This window comes from Mus musculus, chromosome 1 (genome assembly GCF_000001635.26).
Source record: "Mus musculus strain C57BL/6J chromosome 1, GRCm38.p6 C57BL/6J".
In the NCBI taxonomy this organism is placed as follows: domain Eukaryota; kingdom Metazoa; phylum Chordata; class Mammalia; order Rodentia; family Muridae; genus Mus; species Mus musculus.
In genome coordinates, this window is record NC_000067.6 from 8,843,119 (window position 1) to 8,857,731 (window position 14,613).

Below are 14,613 nucleotides of genomic sequence, written 5' to 3' on the forward strand. Positions count from 1 at the left end.
AGTTGGCATATTAAGCAGAAAACACCTGATCCCAGCACTTAGCACATTATCTTAGTGATTCACATTGAGTTACATTTTGATTAAGCAACAGACTCAGGAGCATGTTGGACTTGAAACCTGTTGGCATTCAAGAAGAGATTTATAGATACCGCCTCCCTCAAGAATGGGATTAAGAATTAAAAAAAAAAAAAAAAAAAAAAAAAACCAGTGCTGGTCATAGAAAGTCCACCCTATTTTCCCTTTTGCATTTTAATTTTTCCCTCCTATACAGTAAGTAAGCCCTCTTCAAGTCCCAGACAACCTTACATTAAAATCTCTCAGCCCCAAGAACTGAGAACACATGAGATCAAATGGCTGCTCTTTTATGAGTTACCTAGACTCTGAAATGAAAAAAAAGCTTTGTACAAGGAGATAAGAATGGATCAATTCACATTCTTCTACATGATAACCACCAGTTGTGCCAGCACCAATTGTTGAAAATGCTGTCTTTTTTTTTCCACTGGATGGTTATAGCTCCCTTGTCAAAGATCAAGTGACCATAGGTGTGTGGGTTCATATCTGGGTCTTCAATTTTATTCCATTGATCTACCTGTCTGTGACTGTACCAGTACCATGCAGTTTTTATCACAATTGCTCTGTAGTACAGCTTGAGGTCAAGCATGGTGATTCCACCAGAGGTTCTTTTATTGATGAGAACAGTTTTTGCTATCTTAGGTTTTTTTGTTATTCCAAATGAATTTGCAAATTGCCCTTTCTAACTCAGTGAAGAATTGAGTTGGAGTTTTGATGGAGATTGCATTGAATCTGTAGATTGCTTTCAGCAGGATAGCCATTTTTACTATATTAATCTTGCCAATCCTTATTTCCTTTTACAAAGCTCAAGTCTAAGTGGATCAAAGAACTCCACATAAAACCAGAGCCACTGAAACTTATAGAAGCGAAAGTGGGGAAAAGCCTCGAAGATATGGGTACAGGGGGGAAATTCCTAAACAGAACAGCAATGGCTTGTGCTGTAAGATCAAGAATCAACAAATGCGACCTCATAAAATTGCAAAGCTTCTGTAAGGAAAAAGTTACTGTCAATAAGACAAAAAGGCCACCAACATATTGGGAAATAATGTTTACTAATCCTAAACCTGATAGGGGACTAATATCCAATATATACAAAGATCTCGAGGCTGAACTCCAGAAATTCAAATAACCCCATTTAAAAATGTGGTACAGAGCTAAACAAAGAATTCTCACCTGAGGAATACTGAAGGGCTGAGAAACACTTTAAAAATGTTTAACATCCTAAATCATCAGGGAAATGCAAATCAAAACAACCATGAGATTCCACTTCACACCAGTCAGAATGGCTAAGATAAAACATTCAGCTGACAGCAGATGCTGGTGAGGATATGGAGAAAGAGGAAAACTCCTCCATTGTTGGTGGGATTGCAAGCTGGTACAACCACTCTGGAAATCAGTCTGGCAGTTCCTCAGAAAATTGGACATAGTATTACTGGAAGATCTAGCAATACCTCTCCTGGGCATATATCCAGAAGATGTTCCAACCGGTAAGAACAACACATGCTCCACTATGTTCATAGCAGCCTTATGTATAGTAACCAGAAGCTGGAAAAAGCCCAGATGTCCCTCAACAGAGAAATGGATACAGAAAATGTGGAACATTTACACAATGGAGTACTACTCAGCTATTAAAGACAATGAATTTATGAAATTCTTAGGCAAATGGATATATCTGGAGGATATCATCCTGAGTGAGGTAACCCAATCACAAAAGAAGTCACTTGATATGCACTCACTGATAAGTAGATATTAGCCCAGAAACCTAGAATACCCAAGATACAATTTGTAAAACACAAGAAAATCAAGAAGGAAGACCAATTTGTGGCAACTTCATTCCTCCTTAGAATAGGGAACAAAATACCCATGGAAGGAGTTACAAAGACAAAGTTTGGAGCTAAGACGAAAGGATGGACCATCCAGAAACTGCCCCACCTGGGGTTCCATCCCATAATCAGTCACCAAATGCAGACACTATTGCATATGGCAGTAAAATTTTGCTGAAAGGATCCTGATACAGCCGGCTCTTGTGAGACTATGCCAGTGCCTGGCAAATACAGAAGTGGATGCTCACAGTCATCTGTAGGATGGAACACAGGGCCCCCAATGGAGGAGCTAGAGAAAGTACTCAAGGAGTTAAAGGGGTCTGCAACCCTATAGGTGGAACAACAATATGAACTAACCATTACCCCCAGAGCTCGTGTCTCTAGATGTATATGTAGCAGAAGATGGCCTAGTCGGCCATCATTGGGAAGAGAGGCCCCTTGGTCTTACAAACTTTATATACCCCAGTACATGGAAAAGCCAGGGCCAAGAAGTAGTGAAGAATAAAAATTTTTACTGAACTCTTCTTCACCCCAGAGCCTGACCCCTCCCATCTAGAGATTGTTCCCGGAACACTCCTAAACTCTTCACCCCAGAATGCATTCCTGAACTCCTCACCCTAAAGTTCGAACCCTCCCAACTAAAAACTGTTCCAAGAACATTTTTGAGATAAGGGCCTCCTGGAACAACCTCAAAATGAACCGGGTACATTGCCAAATGATAGGACATGACCCCTTAGTTACGTAGATTCCCTTGGCAGAACCCCTTGTCCCTTGGCAGAACCCCCTAGTGATGTAAACTTGTACTTTCCCTGCCCAGCTCTCCCCCCTTTGAGTTTTACTATATAAGCCTGTGAAAAATTTTGGCTGGCCGTCGATTCTCCTCTACACCACTAGGTGCATGAGTTTCCACCCCAGAGCTCTGGTCTATGTTCCATGTGCTTTCTTGCTGTTGTTCTATTAAATCTTGCCTTCTACATTTGAGTACGGTCTCAGTGTCTTCTTGGGTCCACGGCTGTCCCGGGGCTTGAGTGCTTGAGTGAGGGTCTCCCTTCGGGGGTCTTTCAGTAGGAGTGGGTGGGTAGGGGAGCAGGCAGGGGGGAGGGTATAGGGGACTTTTGGGAAATTTTTTTGAAATGTAAATGAAGAAAATATCTAATAAAAGATGTAAAAAATGAAAAAGCTATCATTCCAGCATAATACCACTTCCCATTGTCTCTGTGAAATCAAACATTTCCTATGAGTTATAAGGAAGCACACATGAACATCTGTATGCTTCTCACCTTGCTTTTTCACCTGGACTCCCAATAGTGATGCTCAGCCTTGTGTTTCCATTTACTTCTAGGTTGGACCTTCCCTTGAAAGACCAATGAAACAGTCTGGTTTCAGATAACTTGAAGCAGCCCTATAAAAAATGGCAAATTTGCAACTGGGCTCAATGATGCACACCTATAGTGCCATTACCTGAAAAGCTGAGTCAAAAGGCTAATGTATTTAATGCCAGCATAGTCTATATAGGTGATTGTGTTTGAGAAAGAAAAGAGTAAACTGGGTAAGTACTAGATTGCTTTTCTTCTAAGAAATACAGTTGACCCAAATATGTGGAAAAAAATAGCCCCTCAGATTAAGGATAGAGTTGGGTGAGGAACTGGTACAGCCACAATGTTCCAAAATTTTCAGAAGGCTCAAAGGCATGAAGACTAGGAATACATTTGGCAGCAGAAAAGACAAGAGTACCAAGATAAACTGTGACAAGATTGCATCGAGTGCTTATAAAGGGTCCCAACCCTCTAAAGAATCAACCATCCAAGTAGGTTTAGAAGCTTGACTAAACTCCAGGAAAATAATTAAAAGTTTCACCAGTGTGGAAATTAAATTATGTCTGTGACAATTAAAGCTAAAGATAAACTTATTATCTTCTCACATCTTACAGCATAGAAATCCCACAGGCTCATTTCAATCCTCCCAAGTGATTCTTATACAAATGTGAAATATTTGAACATTAAATTTCTTGTTTGCAGTGGTTGACAGAAGATATTGTGAAGCTTTTCAGAAGACTGGGACAAAGTGGTTCTCAGCCAATCATTCCAGAATGCCTGGAAGATGGACATATCTTACAGAGATGTTATGGATCTTTTCAATAGTAAATCTAGTGAGTACAAAATAAGGCCATATCTTAAAAGCTACAGGCTAACCTTAAATTAATGTTATAATTGTGAATATTGGCAGGTGCCTTAAGGAGATAATGTAAATGAGCTATATTTTATTCTTCAGTGTATAATATCCCATCATACTTTATCATGAATTAAAAATGTAGACATATCATGTGAACTGAAGTTGTAATCTTATTTATATGAAAATCAATAAATGGGTATGGAAAGAGACTCGTTTTTCAATTTCCAATTTTCTTCTGTCTCCTTTGCATAAAATGTAGCTTTAAATTATGTTCTCTGTGAAGCATGATTTTAGAGAAAATAATGCAGGAGATGAAAAGAAACAGACATGCATTTAAATTCTTCTACAACTTCCAGGCCTCAGGAATCCTAGAATGAAATATGCCTGCATAATGCCATGTTTTTGTTGTTGATGATGGTGATAAAAGGTGCTTGCTTTTCATATCTCAGTGAATTTTCCTAAATTGTTTAGCCTTCAGAAAGTCTAGTAGCATCAAAAGTGTGTTCCAGTTTCAGTCATCCAGATAATATGCAGTACTAAATGAGCATGTCTCCTGTATTTTTTCTTCACTTTCAGTCAAAAGGAAAATGGAGTAGTCAGCCCTACCATCAAAGGAATTCTGACATGACTACATGACTTTGGAAGGAGACAATGTTGCAGCCCTAAATGCCCCAGAGCTGCACAGCCAGCTGAGCTGCTTCTGCACCACATATATGTTGAAACTATGAGAAGCTGCATGACTATCTTTAGCCAACATGCTTTCAAACCTGTTATGCAACAATGAGGAATAAAAGAGAAGAGAGTCACATCAATGCCCAGATTGCAAGGTTTATCTGATAGTCACTACTGGTCTCTAGGATTAGGTGAAAACATGTGTTTGTAGATAATTACTTTTCTAACCACAATAGAGAAGACTCAGTATTGACACACCACATAAAAATATGTTCTTCACATAAAAATCACCCAAAACCTAGAAAGAGAGAGAGAGAGAGAGAGAGAGAGAGAGAAGGAAGAAGAAGAAGAAGAAGAAGAAGAAGAAGAAGAAGAAGAAGAAGAAGAAGAAGAAGAAGAAGAAGAAGAAGAAGAAGAAGAAGAAGAAGAAGAAGAAGGAGGAGGAGCAGGAGGAGGAGGAGGAGGAGGAGGAGGAGGAGGAGGAGGAGGAGGAGGGAGGGGGAGGGGAGGGGAGGTGGGAGGGGAGAGGGGAAGGGAAGGGAAGGGAAGGGAAGGGAAGGGAAGGGAAGGGAAGGGAAGGGAAGGGAAGGGAAGGGAAGGGAAGGGAAGGGAAGGGAAGGGAAGGAAGATTGTTACTAATATTTTATTTTACAGAGTATTCCATACAAGGTGTAATGGTAAGTGTATTGCAAATATTTGTACATATTGATTTTAAACCTAGGTTATCTGTGTCTTAGTTTTCAGAGTTGGTAGCATCTCTTGATAAAATACGGATCTCTGACTATTTGCTGCAGATATAGAGAACTGTCTATAGGTTTGACATGTTTGTTTTAGGAAACACAAAGCAAGGCTTACTTTAGAAATAGTTAATAAAGATAGTAATGTCAACACACATACAGAGAAGAAAGGCAGACAGACTGCCTGCTGGATCTACTCAGGAAATGTTGACATGAGACTCCTGCTTTGAAAAAATGTAGCTAGAAGCCTTATTATCTGCTTTCCCACCTCCAGTAGTGTCTCAAAGCTGATGCCCGGTTGTTTACAATGCTATCTTGTAGATCTTATCATGGCCATCATTCAATAGCACAGTACTCCACCTTACTTTGCTTTTAAACGTGAGATGTGCCTGCTAATTGGCACCCAGACATAAGCATGCATTTCCCCTCCATCACTGCAAAGACCTTGAAACTTATGCCATTAAGGCTTTCAACATTTACTACAAGAGTTCAACATTAATTCCCAGTGATAAAAAAGATAAGAAAGCATAGTTATCTCATCAGTGTACTTGCTTTACTGGTTAATAAATAGTAAATTTTATGAATATCAAATACTTGTTTTGAACTAAATCCCTTCACTGAAAGACTCCGAGAGGAGCCCCTCGCTCAGGCCTCAGGACAATAGCAGACACCCAAGAACTCATGAATAGACCGAGCTTGTTGCAAACCACATGAGGCTTTATTCGGGGAAAGCCAGAGCTCTGGGGACGACTCATATCCCACGCAGGGGTAGAGGAGTCGACCTCGAGGGGAAAGAGGTCCCAGTTTTTATAGGCCCTCAGGGGGGAAAGGAGAAGGAGGGAGTAGGGGATTTCCAGATCTAAACAATGTCTATTCTCAAGAAATGGGTATGGGAGGGGTACAAGGAAAGAGTCTGGTGCAGGTGTAGCAACTCAGTACTGGCTGGGCTGTGGTTGCTGGGGAGATTTTCTGACTCTTTCTCAGCAACCAATATCACAAACACCTGGCAATGGGCTTCATCAGTGGGCACACACATGAGTCAAGGAGTGGTCAAAACATTGGCAGTCACACAGGTTCAAGGAGTGGCCAGAGAATTGTGCACCTCTATTTTTCTAAATCAGTGAAGCTAGTTCTGCTAACACTGACATCTATCTTGCCAATTTCAGTGTTTCTGTGTCCTTTTACATTCTGTCAGGATCTTTCATCACCATTCAATCTCCATGATACAAATCATTAAGCAACTGCCACCCTACTTTGAAGGATACAACTTTATTTACTTTAAAGAGGTTTCCTTAACTTTTGATCATTGGTTAGCTAGCTAAAATAAAGATTTTTTTGAGCAAAGTAAACTGTAGTTGTTTTAAGCCAAGGCTTCTGAAATAGTTTTACACTTATAATCCCTTTTCCCATCAGATATCCTAATGCAGCCCAAACATATAGGACTATTAAGTAAGTATGCAAATTGAACACTTAGTTATAATGAATAATGAAGAGATTTAGTTCAAAACATCTATCTCGTATTCACAAAATTTACTATTTATTAGTCACTAAATCAAATACATCTAAAGAGATAAATATGCTTTTTATTTTTTATAAATTCTTAAAAATATTGCTTGAATATTTGATATTGTAGGAGATCTCCAACAGTTTTTAGAGTTGATCAGAATTTTGACTTTATAATTACAGGTGTCAAAAATGCCACTACCCATACATACATAGTGAAAAAATGTATGTCACAGGCATACTTAAGGTCGTTTTAGAAATAGTTGGAAATACTATTCTATTCCCAAGGCATACTTTATGAAATTCAAGACAGCTCAAATGAAAATTTCTGAATCAAGCATTCTAACAGAGTCCTGTTCGAAGACACACTAATCTGCTACATACTAGAAAATAATAGTAAGGAATGCTGAAAGTCTTTGTCTTCTGTAATGAAACCATGTTTCTATAGAGGCAGAGACCTTTGTATATACAGTAAAACATCATCACTCATAGCATTCAGTAGTCTCGAATCTGTGAGGAGTTTCAGGTAATATTTGTTGGCATTGCCTGGTGTAGTGATCTTCACAGTACAGAGCACAGGCGTCTGCTCATAACCAGGCCTGCTGTGAGTTTGTCCAGTGTAACACAAGTGAGAAATTCCAGGAGTTCCTTGGACTCATCACATAATATATTTAGAACATATTTTTATTTAGTGAGTTTTAGAAACCATTTCTTTATTATATATTTTTATGTGTAACTCTCATATTCAAGTTAACAACCTTACAAAAGAAGCTGTGTTGAAACCAATAGTTTTTGTGTGGTTTTATTCAAAGCCATGGACTGTGGAACATTTAGCCACTTTCTCTTTGTTTCAAAAATAACATTTATGAGGTTTTCAAGACCACTGCATCAAGGAAAACATGGTTCCTAAGCCCCAGAATTTAGTTTTTCTCAGGCATACACGAGTGTTCTTGATACCATTTTCCACAGAGGATTTTGCAGCATTTTTATTGACTTTCTTTTCACTCCCAGAGCATTAAGAACAATGGCAGGCTTGAGTTAACAGGAGCTTCTCACAATGGCCACTGTAACTTATGCTCCTTTGTTGACATGGTATCACAGAGTTTATGAGCTTGTATGCACATTAGTCAATACTATGAGTCTTAGCATCCAGTACTCTATTCCATCCAGCTTAGACCACAACCTGAAAGCATATCCTCCCATATCCTGAGCTGTTCTCATATTTTCATTTTATCTGATAACCTCACTCTATTTAACTGGTATAATGATAACTTCAGATTCAAAATACAATTTAGTGAATGATTAAAATAATTTTCCTGAACCTACAGCTAAAACATAGGATTAAAAAATCTTGCATGGTTTGCTATTAGTTTACTGTTAATTGTTTTTTAAACTTCTAACATTGACACAATGTTAATAAGCATAGTAATTACTTACAATTTGTTTACTTGATTTTGTCTAGTTTTACTTTTTAATCTCCAGAGTTGTGTCCATATAATTGACAGGAATCAATTTTGAATTGCTTCCAACCACCTGTCAATCACTGTGACAGATACGTTGGTCTCACAAAAATTCCCCATTCTACCCTCAAAAAGTCACTTCAGAGAATCAGGTTTAAAAAATAGAAAGAAAGAAAGAAAGAAAGAAAGAGAGAGAGAGAGAGAGAGAGGAGGGAGGGAGGGAGGGAGGGAGGGAGGGAGGAAGGAAGGAAGGAAGGAAGGAAGGAAGGAAGGAAGGAAGGAAGAAAGGAAGGAAAGACAAAGACTGACTCCCCTCCCTCTCCCCCTCCAACGCCCTTTCTCATTAGATCACTGTCTAGTTTCAGTATCACTGTGGTACTAACTCTGAAAAACAGTGTAGTGGGTAGACAGGTGGTATGGGTCCTAAGGGAAAACCTGCTACTATTACTCTGCTAATGAACATAGTACTAACTTGACTCTAATGACATTGTTATACCCATAGATTAATGTATTTCTAAAATTTCGTCAGTGATGCTCCTATTTGCAGTAGATGGCAATTAGTACAGAGATGTACAACTGGACCTGGTGTAGAGAATAAAAGACTGTGTACTATTCAGTTATAAAATAACATCTATACTGAATTCCTTCTTACCAAATTCAAGGATTGTTGCAGAAGAAGGGAAGAATGACTGTAAGTCATAGTCTATGAATGAATACAAGGAAACAGTGTCATCTTGACACAGCATGGCAGCTGCACATACAAACTCACAGCAGTTTTGACTGTATGTAAAAGTCCTGAGAAAGCTCAAACCAAGCCAAATCCAGTGAGGAAGAAAGAAGGTGGGCACAAAGTCCCACCTCTATCTAGCGAAACATTGGCAACTGATAGCTGCTGCAAGAACGGAGTCAGTCTTTAAGGAGCTAAAGGGATCTGCAACCCTATAGGTGGAACACCATTATGAACTAACCAGTACCCCGGAGCTCTTGACTCTAGCTGCATATGTATCAAAAGATGGCCTAGTCGGCCATCACTGGAAAGAGAGGCCCACTGGACACGCAAACTTTATATGCCCCAGTACAGGGGAACGCCAGGGCCAAAAAGGGGGAGTGGGTGGGTAGGGGAGTGGGGGTGGGTGGGTATGGGGGACTTTTGGTATAGCATTGGAAATGTAAATGAGCTAAATACCTAATAAAAAATGGGAAAAAAAAAACCTACTAGTCTGTTAAAAGAAAAAAAAAAAAAAAGAGTGTTTCCACTGGTAGACAAAGCACACTCTAATGGAAGGCCACATATCCTTGACTATATGGGCAGCATAATTTAACTTGGTAGAAAAACAAAGTAAACAAAGAAACAGAACAAACACAAAATTTAGTCAGTAAGGAAAGTGGCTGGATCTAGAAAAGACTGACAGTGGGGTTGAAGAACATTAATATTCATTGTACAAACTTTTCAAAGAAATTATTAAAAAGAAGCCAGGCATTGACATAAAAATCAAGAATTTGATTTTTTAAGAATTTGGTTTGTAAAGGTTTTCTAATTAGAAGAATATAGTTTCATTAGAGCTACTATTTCCCAGAATGGGTTGAAACACTTTTACACACTAGCTAGTTAAGCTCTTTCAAATTTGACTGAATACAAATCCTACTGCTCTGATAAAGAAGTTGTGAATTTAACAACAAATTTAATAAAGTTTTATTTGTAGATTTGAATTCTGTATGTTTTTATGTTTCCTTTTTCCAAATTAAATTCCTTGAACTTCTCTTGCAAGTGGTTTTGACATAGTAATCAAAATAGTTCTGCCAAGAGGTTCCAGGCTGACTAGGGACATTCAGGTCTCAGCTGTGAAAATGAAATATAGGGCAGGTAGGATTTCTCCATGGATAAAGACACTTGACTCAAGTCTAATGACCTGAGTTTAAGACCCACGTGGTACACATGGTAGAGAGAACCAACTCCTGAAGTTTTTCTGTACCTTCCACAGACACATGATATAAGCACTTACTTAGACACAGAGATAGATAATTTAAAAATATGGACACTAATACGTATGCTAGGTAACACTCCTTGTTCTTACTTCTAGAGTAGTAGCCTGACTAAATGACCACATTCTTAGTATGGTGGACCTGTGTGTGTCGGAGGTTTGCAGAAACACAAAGCAAGATAAACTTCACTTGAAACCATGATTTTTTTTTCTTTAAATGTTGTGTTTAACTTATATGTAGAGAAGTTGCTCTTTAAGATAATCACATACTTTTTTTTTAAGCTGCAAAATATTTTTATTGTAAAGACAGTCAACAGAGGTCAAAAATGCAAATGCTGTCTCAGGACATTTTCCCTTGGTTCCTGAACTTCCAAGTTCCCATCAGCATTTCTCTGGCTTTTATTGTCCTTTCAAGCATGCTTACTGACTACATGTATATGTTGCTTTGAAACAAACACAAATCCATCTGATAGTAAAACCAACCAAAACAGAAAGCAGGAACAAAGCACCAAGCCATGTTCCATTGTGCTTTTTTTTCACATTTCCAACAGGAGACCTGTATAGCTTATACACTTTCAAAACTGAAGAGAAAAGTAAAATTAGTACTGTAACCACATAATGAAATACCAATGACTCTTCCATTCACAAGTTACTGAATCATCTGTAGAATTATGCAGGTTTTAATATTTGAAAGGGGGGAGAAGGTTTGAAAAGAACTCTAAAAAAAAACAAAAACAAAAGCAAAACCTTTCAGTCTGCTGATTTCCCACATTTGAGAACCTAGTTACTGCAGCTTGCCAGTGATCAGAATATGCACAGCATGTCCATTGCTATGCAATGAGCGGGCTTATAGCCTAATGACCACCTCCAAACATAAAGAGAATACCAGTTCTCAAAGCAATCTTGACTGATGGTCACAATTTAGAAATATCAACTTCTACTCTATCTCCATATATTGCAAAATGATTTCAGAAACAGATTAAACATACAACTGTTTTATAAAAATAAAAATTGTTTGGACTTCATAAACACTGTACAATACAACACCAAGTGTAAATCAAGATAATTTCACAAAGAAATTTATGGTGATTGAAGGCAGGGAATCCTGGCCAAACTCTGATCTCCTCCAGACCTATAAGACTCTATGTTCTACTGGGAGGATTTTCTCCTTTTTAATTTTTTATTAGATATTTTCTTTATTTACAGTTCAATGTTATGTCCTTTCCTGGTTTCCCCTTTGGAAACACCTTATCCCATCCCCACACCCCCTGCTTGTATGAGGGTGTTCCTACAACACCTATCCACTCCCTCATTCCCCATACTGACATCCCCTTACACTGGAGCATCAAGCCTTCACAAGACCAAGAGCCTCTCCTCCCGCTAATGTCCAACAAGGTCATCCTCTGCCAGCATTTACTGTCACCTGAGTTTTTGATCTTAGCCATTCTGACTGGTATGAAATGGAATCTCAGGGTTGTGTTGATTTTCATTTCCATGATGACTAAGGATGTACAACATTTCTTTAGGTGCTTCTCAACCATGCAGTATTCCTCAGTTGAGAATTCTTTGTTTAGTTCTGTACCTCATTTTTTTTTTTAAATTGATGAATTAGTTTAATGAGTTTAAGAGTATATATCAAATTTTAATTACTCAAAGCACAACATTTTATTTATTAAAACATTGCATAATGAACTTCAGTGTTATACTAGTAAGCATTTTCCTACTAATATTTTGACTAAAACATACAATACAACCTTTGCAAAAACAGAAAACAGTTCTTTAGAACTAAGTGGTTGAACAGTCCAGGCTTCCTGGCCAAGTCAAAGATGGAGAAGTCAGGAGACAAAGCCGTTTACCTGACGGTTGCACTGTATTTACCCTCTTCACTGAGTGCAGGTTAAAATCCTCATTCACAGCAAATGAAGACAGCAGGGTTGCCTTGCTTGCCTCTCTCCCAACACAAAAAAGGATTAGGAGGAGTCGGCTTCTCAATGCATTTTATTTGTTACTGTAACATTCTTTTATCTGTTTCTTAACCCTCAAGCATAAACACAATGTTCTGTGAACACAATGTTCCCACAGTTGTGGGTACTGACAGATAAACAAAGATCATTTTCTGGTGTTCTCACTCTTCTATGCATACGTATCACACACACACCACAGAGGTAGGAAAGGCCATTTTTAACAAATTATCTTAATTGTAGAGAATTTCCCAAAACTAAGCAGACAAATTAATAAAGCATGCCTTTGGTGAGTCTCAAAGGCGCACAGCATCCTGTCTCTCTCAAGGATGAATCCCCTGCAGTGTTTAGTCTTTGTCCAGTAACTTGATGGCAAGGTTGTCCAGGGTCAGCAACCACACCAGGAGCGCCTGGGCCACCTCTCATTTGCCGATTCTTTGGACCACCCAGTCCTGCTGGCACAGAGGGCAGCCATTATTCTGTTTCACCCACAAGGACATGCAGCAGGTGTGGAAGGAGTGGTTACACTCTCCTCTCCCCAGACCACGACACAGTCCTCTTGCTTGTTTTTAGCTTGACATCTAAGATAGGCATCCATCACCTGGACCCTGCAGATGGCATAGGTATCACACTCAAGGTCCCAGCTCCACATGGCTACCGCATTCCACTTCTTGAGGGAGAACATCTTGTAGCCTCCCAACTCGGAGCCTGCGCTCCCGGAGAAGAAAGGACGCAGGGTTCCTCGCCGTCCTCCATAACGGCCATGGCGGCAGTGCAGAACCCATCGTTTTTAAATAGGGTTAATTGATTCTCTGGAGTCTAACTTCTTGAGTTCTTTGTATATATTTGATATTAGTTAGCCTATGTAATGATTTATGTATAAAAATATTTATCTAATCTATAAACTATAATTAGCCTTACATTAGCTACATTTATTTTTACCTTTAATACAAGATTAAAATAAACAAGCCAATTACTAATACTTAAACATATTGGGTTTTGGTATTGAAAGTATATATATATATGTGTGTGTGTGTGTGTGTGTGTGTGTGTGTGTGTGCGCGCGTGTATGTGTGTGTAATAAATATTATATGTATATTTTGTATTAAAATTTGAGTTACTCTTGGCACAAATAAAAATACAAATAAAAGTGCAAAGGCAGTCTCTCTAACTAATATCAAATATATACAAAGAACTCAAGAAGTTAGACTCCAGAGAATCAATTAACCCTATTTAAAAACGATGGGTTCTGCACTGCCGCCATGGCCGTTATGGAGGACGGCGAGGAACCCTGCGTCCTTTCTTCTCCGGGAGCGCAGGCTCCGAGTTGGGAGGCTACAAGATGTTCTCCCTCAAGAAGTGGAATGCGGTAGCCATGTGGAGTGGGACCTTGAGTGTGATACCTATGCCATCTGCAGGGTCCAGGTGATGGATGCCTGTCTTAGATGTCAAGCTAAAAACAAGCAAGAGGACTGTGTCGTGGTCTGGGGAGAGGAGAGTGTAACCACTCCTTCCACAACTGCTGCATGTCCTTGTGGGTGAAACAGAATAATGGCTGCCTTCTGTGCCAGCAGGACTGGGTGGTCCAAAGAATTGGCAAATGAGAGGTGGCCCAGGCGCTCCTGGTGTGGTTGCTGACCCTGGACAACCTTGCCACCAAGTTACTGGACAAAGACTAAACACTGCAGGGGATTCATCCTTGAGAGAGAGAGAGGATGCTGTAAGCATTTGAGACTCACCAAAGCTTAGGGTAAAACACTTCAATGCTCACTGCTTACTTTGGTCAAGGCTGTGACACACTGGAAATTCCCATGTACCACAAGAACAGTGGAAGCAGCTTGATTAATAAAATCATGGCTTCCTTAAATCTATCTGAAGACTCATGTTTAACTATTGTTGTTAAATAGATTAATTTCTACTTAAATTTTAAATATAAATAATAGAGATATAGATAAAACTAAAGAGTGATGGTTTCATAACTATCTCTACATATGACAATATCTTCTCAAAGTTTTCAAACTATAGAAAGATATAAAATAAGCAGAAGAAAATGTAACTGCCTATTCATTCTGTGGAGTAAAACAAGTTACAGGCTTTTGTTTTCTGTCACATGACAACAAAATTGTAACTGCACAGGTAGTGATTATGCCATTTTTATACCTAAGCAGTCTGAGTGGCTCGGATGAAGTGAAATCACTATGTTTATGATGGTAAATGCAATCTGAGACAAA

At 39.0% G+C, this 14,613-nt stretch overlaps 1 protein-coding gene and 2 pseudogenes across 10 annotated transcripts in view; 1 reads left to right on the forward strand and 2 right to left on the reverse strand.

The window, feature by feature from the left end:
• Sntg1 (syntrophin, gamma 1) overlaps positions 1 to 14,613 on the reverse strand; it is a 941,919-nt gene that overhangs the window by 483,380 nt on the left and 443,926 nt on the right. The window lies entirely within an intron of this gene.
• On the reverse strand, positions 11,994 to 13,216 carry Gm6152 (annotated as a pseudogene).
• Gm7445 lies at positions 13,567 to 14,046 on the forward strand (annotated as a pseudogene).